The sequence below is a fragment of the Coturnix japonica genome, chromosome 4 (assembly GCF_001577835.2).
Source record: "Coturnix japonica isolate 7356 chromosome 4, Coturnix japonica 2.1, whole genome shotgun sequence".
NCBI lineage: Eukaryota > Metazoa > Chordata > Aves > Galliformes > Phasianidae > Coturnix > Coturnix japonica.
The window spans coordinates 62691226-62699775 of NC_029519.1; the positions used below are offsets into that span (position 1 = coordinate 62691226).

The 8550-nt window shown below is 42.0% G+C and overlaps 1 protein-coding gene across 4 annotated transcripts in view; it reads right to left on the minus strand.

Moving 5' to 3' along the window:
- The window catches only part of KLHL5 (kelch like family member 5), a 46725-nt gene extending 39472 nt beyond the window's left edge, over nt 1-7253 (minus strand). For all 4 annotated transcript variants that reach the window (XM_015862475.2, XM_015862474.2, XM_015862473.2 and 1 more), the window contains exons 1-2: nt 7038-7253; nt 4568-4660 (exon numbers count right to left, since the gene is read on the minus strand). The gene's annotated coding sequence lies outside the window, so the exon portion shown is untranslated. The remainder of the gene's footprint in view (nt 1-4567; nt 4661-7037) is intronic.
- Between the last annotated feature and the right edge of the window lie 1297 nt (nt 7254-8550).

Genomic DNA, 8550 nt, shown 5'->3' on the forward strand with positions numbered 1-8550 from the left:
TATTTGGTAATGGGGGGGTAAAAAAAAAATTTAAAAAAAAAAATCAAGAAAAGTTGTTACTTATCATTTCATCTGCCCACATTTTTAATAAATGCAAAGATTAATTCTACTTAATTACTTTTATGTGCTTTACTTCCATGCTTAAAATGCTACAGTTCCTGATGAAAAGCTTGCCAAGCTTATCGAGTTACGATAACATCATTAGATGCTCTACTTTTGTAATGTTTTAATTAGACAGTCTGACTGCACAAGCTTGAGATTACATTAACATCCAAAATATTGTTTCTCTCTCTCACTGAATGTAAAAAGATCTAAACTATGGTTTCCTCTTTGGCAAAGACAAAGTGATAGTTTAATATTCAAAAGCAGCCTTTAGGCTATCAGAATCCCCCCTGTGGTGCAAGTGGTAGAAGTGCCGCTCTGCTACACAGAGGCTCGAATCCCGGGGGTTGGACTCGATGATCCCTAAGGTCCCTTCCAACCCGCACGAGACTATGATACTGTGAATACACTTTATAATACCTACCAACAACGCATCTTACGTTGTTTATGATGAATAATCAATGCAGAATACTTTATCTGGAATGGCAACCATCAAGCTAATAGCTTATTTACACAAACAACAATGTAAACTGTCTACTCATAACAGGTACGGGCTGCTGGCATATAAGCTCCGCCATCAAAGACACCAAGAAAAGTTTTACTCTCATGTCAGCTTCTGTTTTTGAGAGCGTGCTGATATGAAGAGCGCAGAAAGCATTCTGACCACAGTTGATTGATTTTTTTCCCCCTCCCTTTCTTCTTCATAGTTCTCTCTCTCTTATGAGTAATATCTGTACAGCAAGCTGGATTTAAGAATTTCAAGGAAAAAAGAGGAGTCCTGAGAAAGCGAAATAGCCAATAGTTCAATTGGCTGCAGGATGTGCATATTTGATGATAATATTGAAATGGTTACATGCAAATAGCTCCTGCAGTCAAAAAATATGGCTGTCAATAAACAACACTGAGCACAGTTACCAAACCATGAGTAAATTATAACACAATGCCCTTCCATTTATTCTGAAAACACTGCAAAACATATGGAAGCAAGAAGAGGAAGTCCATTTTGCTCCATCTAAGCCCAGTATCTAAAATACTGCCTACTGATTAAATGAAAAGAAGCAGCTCCAGGGAAACTAGCAGGAAGCAAAGAGAGCAAAAAGTTTAAAAATCAAGATTTCTCACATTATGTTTCACGTTTAGCTTCTCACATTACTATCACACTTCTTTTAATTCTCTCTAGTAATTGCTATGAATATGATCCTTCAGAAGAAATACATACGTCAGATATTAGTTAGCAAAGTGTGCTGCAGAACTTTTCTTCTCAAAGGTTTAAACTCAAATTAGAACTGAGATTGGATAGGAGGATCTGTTTCTATTTTTTAAACATCTTCCAGAACATTGTAATCACAGAACAACGAATGATGAAATAAAGTCATGGTTGTGGCCTCCTAATGCCCAGTGGTTCAGAAAGCTAATTAATTTTTCATTTTATGTTCTCCTTTCCAATGCAGTTTGTGTAATGCCTCACCAAGGTGAGACCTGCTTTACTGATGAAGACAGAAAGCCTACAGAGCTGAACAAAAAGTATTCAGTTGCAAACCACTGGAAACATTTAAAGAAAGACTACCAGAAATGGGACTTTAAGCAAGAAATTATCTACAGCACTCTGCTAGTCACTGACATTTAATCTAAAAAGAATGAAAACCTATCCCCTCCCTCTTTTGCCAGCATAAAATTGAGGATGTGTAGGAATGAGAAACAGCTTACATTTTCAAGGCATTTTTCAAAGGCTTAATAAGCTGTAGTCATGCAAAACACTCAGACAAATTATGGCTTTTTGACAAATTATGTCACTGTAATGGGTGACAGAACTCTGAAACAGGCTGCCCAGGAGAGATGCACGGCCTGCTTCTCTGGAGATATTCAAAACCCACCTGGACACCTCCCTGTACAACCTAACCCAGAGAACCTGCTTTAGCTGGGGGCTGAAGTAGCTGATCTTCAGAGGTCCCTTCCAACCCCTACAATTCCATATCATTGTGTTCCTGTGACAATTCTCAAAGTCAAAAACCATGACAAGCCCTTAAATAGGAAAGCACTTAGAATACAGTTTAAAGGGCATCCAGAAATATAAAATTAGTCTCTGAAGACAAAAAAAACCTCACATCGCTGAATGCATAACACAATACCACACAATATTTCACAAAATAAAACGCTTGATTAAATGACAATTTATTGAATTGCAGACCATTGCAAATGTCAAGGAATTTTATTGAAATTTTCTCAAAGAATTTAATGGAGAGTTAACACAAGTAGACTGATTATTTTGACAGTATAACAGCTAAGGCAATGGGACAAGTCTATTCAGATGCATTCTTAGAATAGAGGAAGCCATTCTTCAACCTTGAATTTCTGTTTTGCAAATACTTCTTGCACCATTATATAAAGTTTTCCATTAATTCTGAAAATCCAAGGGATACTCTTGGAAAAAACACAGATTACTATTCAAAAATTGTTCTTCAAATTGAATCTTGTTGTCAAGGAATATATCAGAATTTCAACACCAACTGCACTCATAGCCAAAAAGGTAACAAGTTGGTAAAATAACCCTATGAACAGATAGAAATTAATTCCTTTCTCAACTTTACAGCTTATTCTCTATAAAAATGTCAGCACTGTCCATAAGATACAGTTATTCCTCAGCAGCCCCACTCCATAATTTGGTGTCCTACCTTGCATTAAAACAGAAGTACTTCTCTCACAGTGATCTGCCAGTAAAATACACAGTAAACTGATATAAGATCAAATACCCTCCTACTGTGGGTACTGACAACCATCGTAGCTATCAAAAGTAGCTTGACTGCCTATTACTTGCCACTGTCACTATACTTAGGCAATGCTAAACTTGGGACATGGTGCTGAAATGTCTAACAAGCCCTGTTGTTCCTCAAGACATAGAGAAATAAGAATACTGAAAGGCCATAGGCTTACAGGTATGCATTTCATCTAACCTAAATACTTACCATGCCAACTAAAAAGTTAATTTTTTCCAGTGCGCTGATTGTTGAGAAGTATTTGGATACCAAAAGTGAATTATAATTAATTTACATATATTATAAAATAGCAACTGAGAGTAAGAATAGTGCAGTTCTTCCAAGTGTTTAAAAAGAAGCGATAGAAAAAAGAACCAACAACCAACTCCCAAAAAAAACTACAAAGTGACCACACCGCTCACTGTACTCTTTGAAGGGACAAGGGATGGCAACAGACTCAAGCTGGAAAACTTTCAAAACAAAGGATGTCTTAACTTGGAAGTGTTACATCCACGCACAGGAAACATCCAAAGAACAACATGACCTTTTAATAGCTCTTGCCCAGAATTCTCAGTTATTTTGTTGCCACCTTAAGAAAAAAAAACGTATTGAGTTGTGTACTTCTGGACTAGAATTGCCTCAGCAGACAGCTACAAAGGACATCTAGTGCTCAGCAATCACTCTGAGTTGAATTAACTTGAAGCACACTTCCTGTTATTTCAGCGTGTAGATTACAACGATCCTCCAGACTCCCTGCTCCTGCAAAGCCACTCAAAGTTCTCAGCTCCCCAGAACAAAATAAAGCATCTACCATCAAAAACAGTACGTACATCATAAACTGCTACTGACTTAACAGGTAAAGAAATAAATAAAAAGAAAGAGCACCTCTCTTCAGCATTTCTATCATAACACAAATATATAACACAGCTATTTCACAGAAACTGATATAACAACATTCCCAGCGCAGGCATATCTCACATGGGAAGAAACCAGATTTTCTTAACATTTTTCTACACCCTAAATTAATGGCACTGCCTTTCTTAGCCTCATCACTATTTCTTCAGCAGTATTTTACTTTACAAAGCGTTCAGATAAAGCCAGACTGTGGCAAGTACTCCTTCCCCCTCAACATTCTTTTAGCCGTTTGCTTTGTGTATATGTCAAAGCTATTCCATTTGAAAATGGCTGCAACTTAGAAAAGTCTTTATCATTTTCCATTTAAAAATTGAAAGAAAGTAAAAGCCAGTTAGTATTACTGACATAATGGGGTTTGACTGAGAGGTCTGCAGGCTTCTATCATAGGCATTTTTCTAAAGCAAAACTTTCTCTTACAGATTCAGTAAGAAATTGTCCTGTTTTTTCTATAACAATTAGAAGATTAGAGGATGGAAGATTCTCATGTATTTTGAAAAATTTATAACTGAGCATTATAGTATTACTGACAGTCTTCCATAAAGCATGTTTTGATAAAGAGCAGACACGGTAAGTGATAAAAAGCACACATGGATATTCTGAACATTAGGATCTGAGTCGACAAAAGCAAAGCAAAGTAAAATCCTGCTTGTGTGTGCTTATCAGAAGGAAGCCCTCAGAAATGCATAGCACAAAACTTAACAAAGGTGTTAACCTAGAAGGCCCAAACCCTTTGTGGACTGAATTCATATGCACTGTGGCATCATTTGCTACTGGAATTGAGTAAGTACAATAATTACCTTTAACAACAGAATGATCTCTAGGTGTTTACAGAATCATGTAGTTCCATTTGTCTTCCTCTTTCCAAAAAGATGAGGTAGGCAGAAGATAATCTAGGGACAGAAAACAGAAGAAATCAGAACCAGGCACTGAAAAAACCTAGAGAGCAGACTGCCTGTTCTATTCAGACAGAACTTCCATTTGTCCCACAGTTCATAACCTGAAAGAAAGGAGATTAAAGTGAGCCACTGAGCAACTGCCACCCGAGTTCCTTCCAAAACTTACATCATGGAATCACAGAATTACCCAGGTTGGAAAAGACCTCAAAGATCATCAAGTCCAACCACAGCCTAACCATAGTATCCTAATTCTAACAACCCTCTGCTAAATCATATCTCTGAGCACCACAGCTCTTAAACACATCCAGGGATGGTGATTCAACCACCCCCCTGGGGAGTCTATTCCAGTACTTAACTACCCCTTCTGTAAAGAAGTGTTTCCTAATGTCCGACCTAAACTTACCTTGGCACAACTTGAGGCCATTTTCCCTCATCCTGTCACCAGTGAGAAGAGACTTGCCCTGCTCTCACTGTAAGCACCTTTCAGATACTGGAAGAGAGCAATAAGGTCTCCCCTCAGCCTCCTTCTCCCCAGACTAAACAGCCCCAGCTCCCTTAGACTCTCCTCGTAGGGCTGATTTTCCAAGCCCTTCACAAGCCTCGCTGCCCTTCTCTGGACCTGCTCCAGTACCTCCATGTCCTTTTTGTACTGAGGTGCCCAAAACAGTACTCAAGGTGAGACATAAACTACACATACAACAAACAGTTCAAAGAAAGAGGGGGAATGAGCATGAAATCTGAATACATAAACTCTCAAGAAACATCACACTACAAGATTATTATTTGTAATAACCTTAGTACATTTTCACTACCTTTGGCAAGCTGTAGCTCCAGGAAGAATCTAGTCTGCCGAGACAGCAGGCATTCACCTTTTGAATCAAAGTGACCACAGTCACTTTAAGAAGAAATCAAGCAGCCCTGTAAGGCACCTGCATGAATAATGCGATATCTAATATCTGACCTTCAACAGTTGGATCTTCCTACCCACTACAAGGACCTTCCAGCTGCGAGAACAGTAAAATGAACTCACCTGGAGCTCATAACCTCATCACTCCTGCATGGCTGCATTTGTTAAGGCCACGCACCCAATTAGTACATCTATTTATGAGCACCAGTTGCTTTGTTGGTTATATCTTGAATGGAAGTTTAACAATGATTTTGTTCCCATAGAAAAAATAGCAAACAGTGGATAGCGAGGTTTGCAATTAATGCATTCCTCTATTTGGCTGTAACAAAAGGGAAGCTTGATACAGAGGAGGCAAACTTTCACCCTGTCTTCTGTAAAGAAGGCTAAAAAATCTCTCGTTATTGGGTGATGCTTTGCTGTTTACATAATCTCCCTTACAACAACTTGAAACACTGAATTACATCAATATAACACGGAGTATCAGAACCACCAGAGTATGGTCTGTATAAAAGCACAGTTGATCTAAAGTTAAATAACTGGCACAGCTTCATCAACGTACATCATCATTAGCTTGGAAGCACAGCAGTTTAAGGCAAGAATTTTTCAATTTCTGTGGATTTTCTTCTTACTTTATATTCACATTCACTGCCTTCCTAACACAATGCTTTCCATCTATATGCTGCCTGGCTTCAGCAGCGGGCCTGCCCTCACAGAGGAGTGTGTCCCTTAAGTTCAATGATGCTGAGCAGGGGCAGAGGAAAGCGCTGCCTCAGCTGCCATCAGTTTGGTGTGCCCTGCGTCCTGCTGCTCAGCATTGTCCAGCAAGCAGAAAACAGGAAAAGCGTCAAACTGGGAACGTGATGTCCACTATCAGGAATGCATCTCTGAACTTCAAGCTTTGTTGGTTGGTTTTTTTTGTTTGTTTGTTTTGGGTTTGTTTGGGGCTTTTTTTGCGTGTGTTTTAAAACAACTTTTTTATCTCCGTGCATCTCCCGGAGTCCCACTGTACAAACACCTTTACAAGAACGGAACGGCTGTTCGGGGCAGGATCACTGAACGCGTCTTGTCAGCCGCTTTCCAACGTGACACATCCCACCACACAAAGCGTTTGTCTCCCTAAAAGCTGCCGACGTGACCGCGAGTTGGAGCATTTTATTCCTATCCGCGCTCGTAACAAGACCCGAGCGGCAGCTCTCATTGGAAACGAGACTCGGATTTCAGCGCTGTGTCCGGACAGCGGGAAGTTGTGCTGACAGCCGCTCCGCCCCTATTGATACCAGCCGCTGCTCCCTGCCCGGGGCACAACGAGCCGCCCGCCCGCGCACCGCCACCCGCCTGAGCCGCCCTGCCCCCGCCTCAGCCGGGGAGCCGCCCCCACAGCCCACAGCCCACAGCCCACAACCCTCCTCCTCCTCCTCCTCCTCCTCCCTCAGCCGGCAGCCCCAGCCCCCGCCGCCCTCTCACCTCTCGCAGTCCGGGAAGGGCCAGGAGAGAGAATAGAAACGAAAAAAAAACAAAACCAAATAATAAAATCACAAGAGAAGCCCCGACACCCCCCCACCCTCCCGCTCCGTCCCGGCAGCATCCAGCGCTGCCGCGGTGCCGCTCCTAACGGCTCCTAACGGCTCCCCATGGGCCCCGCCGCCGGCCCCTCCCCGCGGGCGCGCTCCGGCGGCTGCGGCCCCGGGCCCGGCCGCGCACACGAGGGGAGGGGCGGGGCGGGGCGGGGCTTATGGCCGCCCCTACTTCGTGCCTACGGCCCCGCCCCCCGGGGAGCGGGTGGAACGAGCGCCGCCCCAGCCCACGGCCCTACTTCCGGGCTGCCCCCCTCGGCCGCAGCGCGCCCCCTGCCGGCTGGGCGGCGAAGGGCGGCGCCCGTCCGCCTGGGTGCTGTCTTGATACAGCGGAGAGAATTATTTCTGTCGTTCTCTCGGTGCCCCGTTTAGTTGAAATAAATCAGCAGTGACACAAGTCACAACATTTAACCTCGTCCCGTAGCGCCGTGAAGTGTTGTGGCAGCCTGTGCTCGCCCTTTAATGGGTGCACTCTGACCTGTGCCGCACTCCCCACAGCACCTCACTGCTGAGCTCTGCCATCCAAAGGTAGAATAACCGAACAAATTAATAGACTGTGGGACAAGATGTGCCTCTGACTGATAACACTGATTTAAAGCTGTGCGAGTTCATTGGTGGAGCGAGGTGGAACGTGTAAAGACTTCTTCATTCCGTCTGGGCGGAAGGGGTGAATAAACACCAGCAAAAGCTAGGAAAACATAAATAACTAATATGGGAGATACGTCAGGGGCAGCGCAGCTTCTCACAAAGTGGAGCTAACGTGCTAAAATGGCATATAAATGGTGCTGTGGTTATAGTTTATATCTTAAGGTCACACTGATGACTTTCTGTATCACTGCTGGATGGGGCCTTGGGCAACCTGATCCGTTTTAACTTCAATGGCTTTGCTTCTGTTTGGCAGAACTCACTATTTAATGGGTTGTAGGAAAAATTCTGTCAGAAAAGAACGGCATTAATTAATTCTCTCATACTGTAGATGTTCTATGTTTGAGAAAAATTGTTTTTACACATATTTTACACTAATATTTCAGAATTATTCTTTGCAGACTCATCTGGATTTCACTTTTCTAACTGGAAAGTTTAGCTGTAAAATTATGACTACTACGTATAGAAATAGTAATGGCTCTTTCCAGACTTCCCATGATGTAAAGGTTAACAACACGCTGCAGACAGAGTACAGATTTGTAATACATCTGCTGTCCTTTGAGAATAGAACAGCAATGATGCTACGAACATCTCATCCTCAGTTCATTGGATTTAAAACATTGCTTATTTACCATATCGGAAATTTGAAGTTGTAATGATCAAAGTCTTAAAGATACAGTATTGCATGAAGTTAAATATCATATGCACACATTCTGGCTCCAGTGCACGTGTATATAAATTAAACAATAAAATCTTAA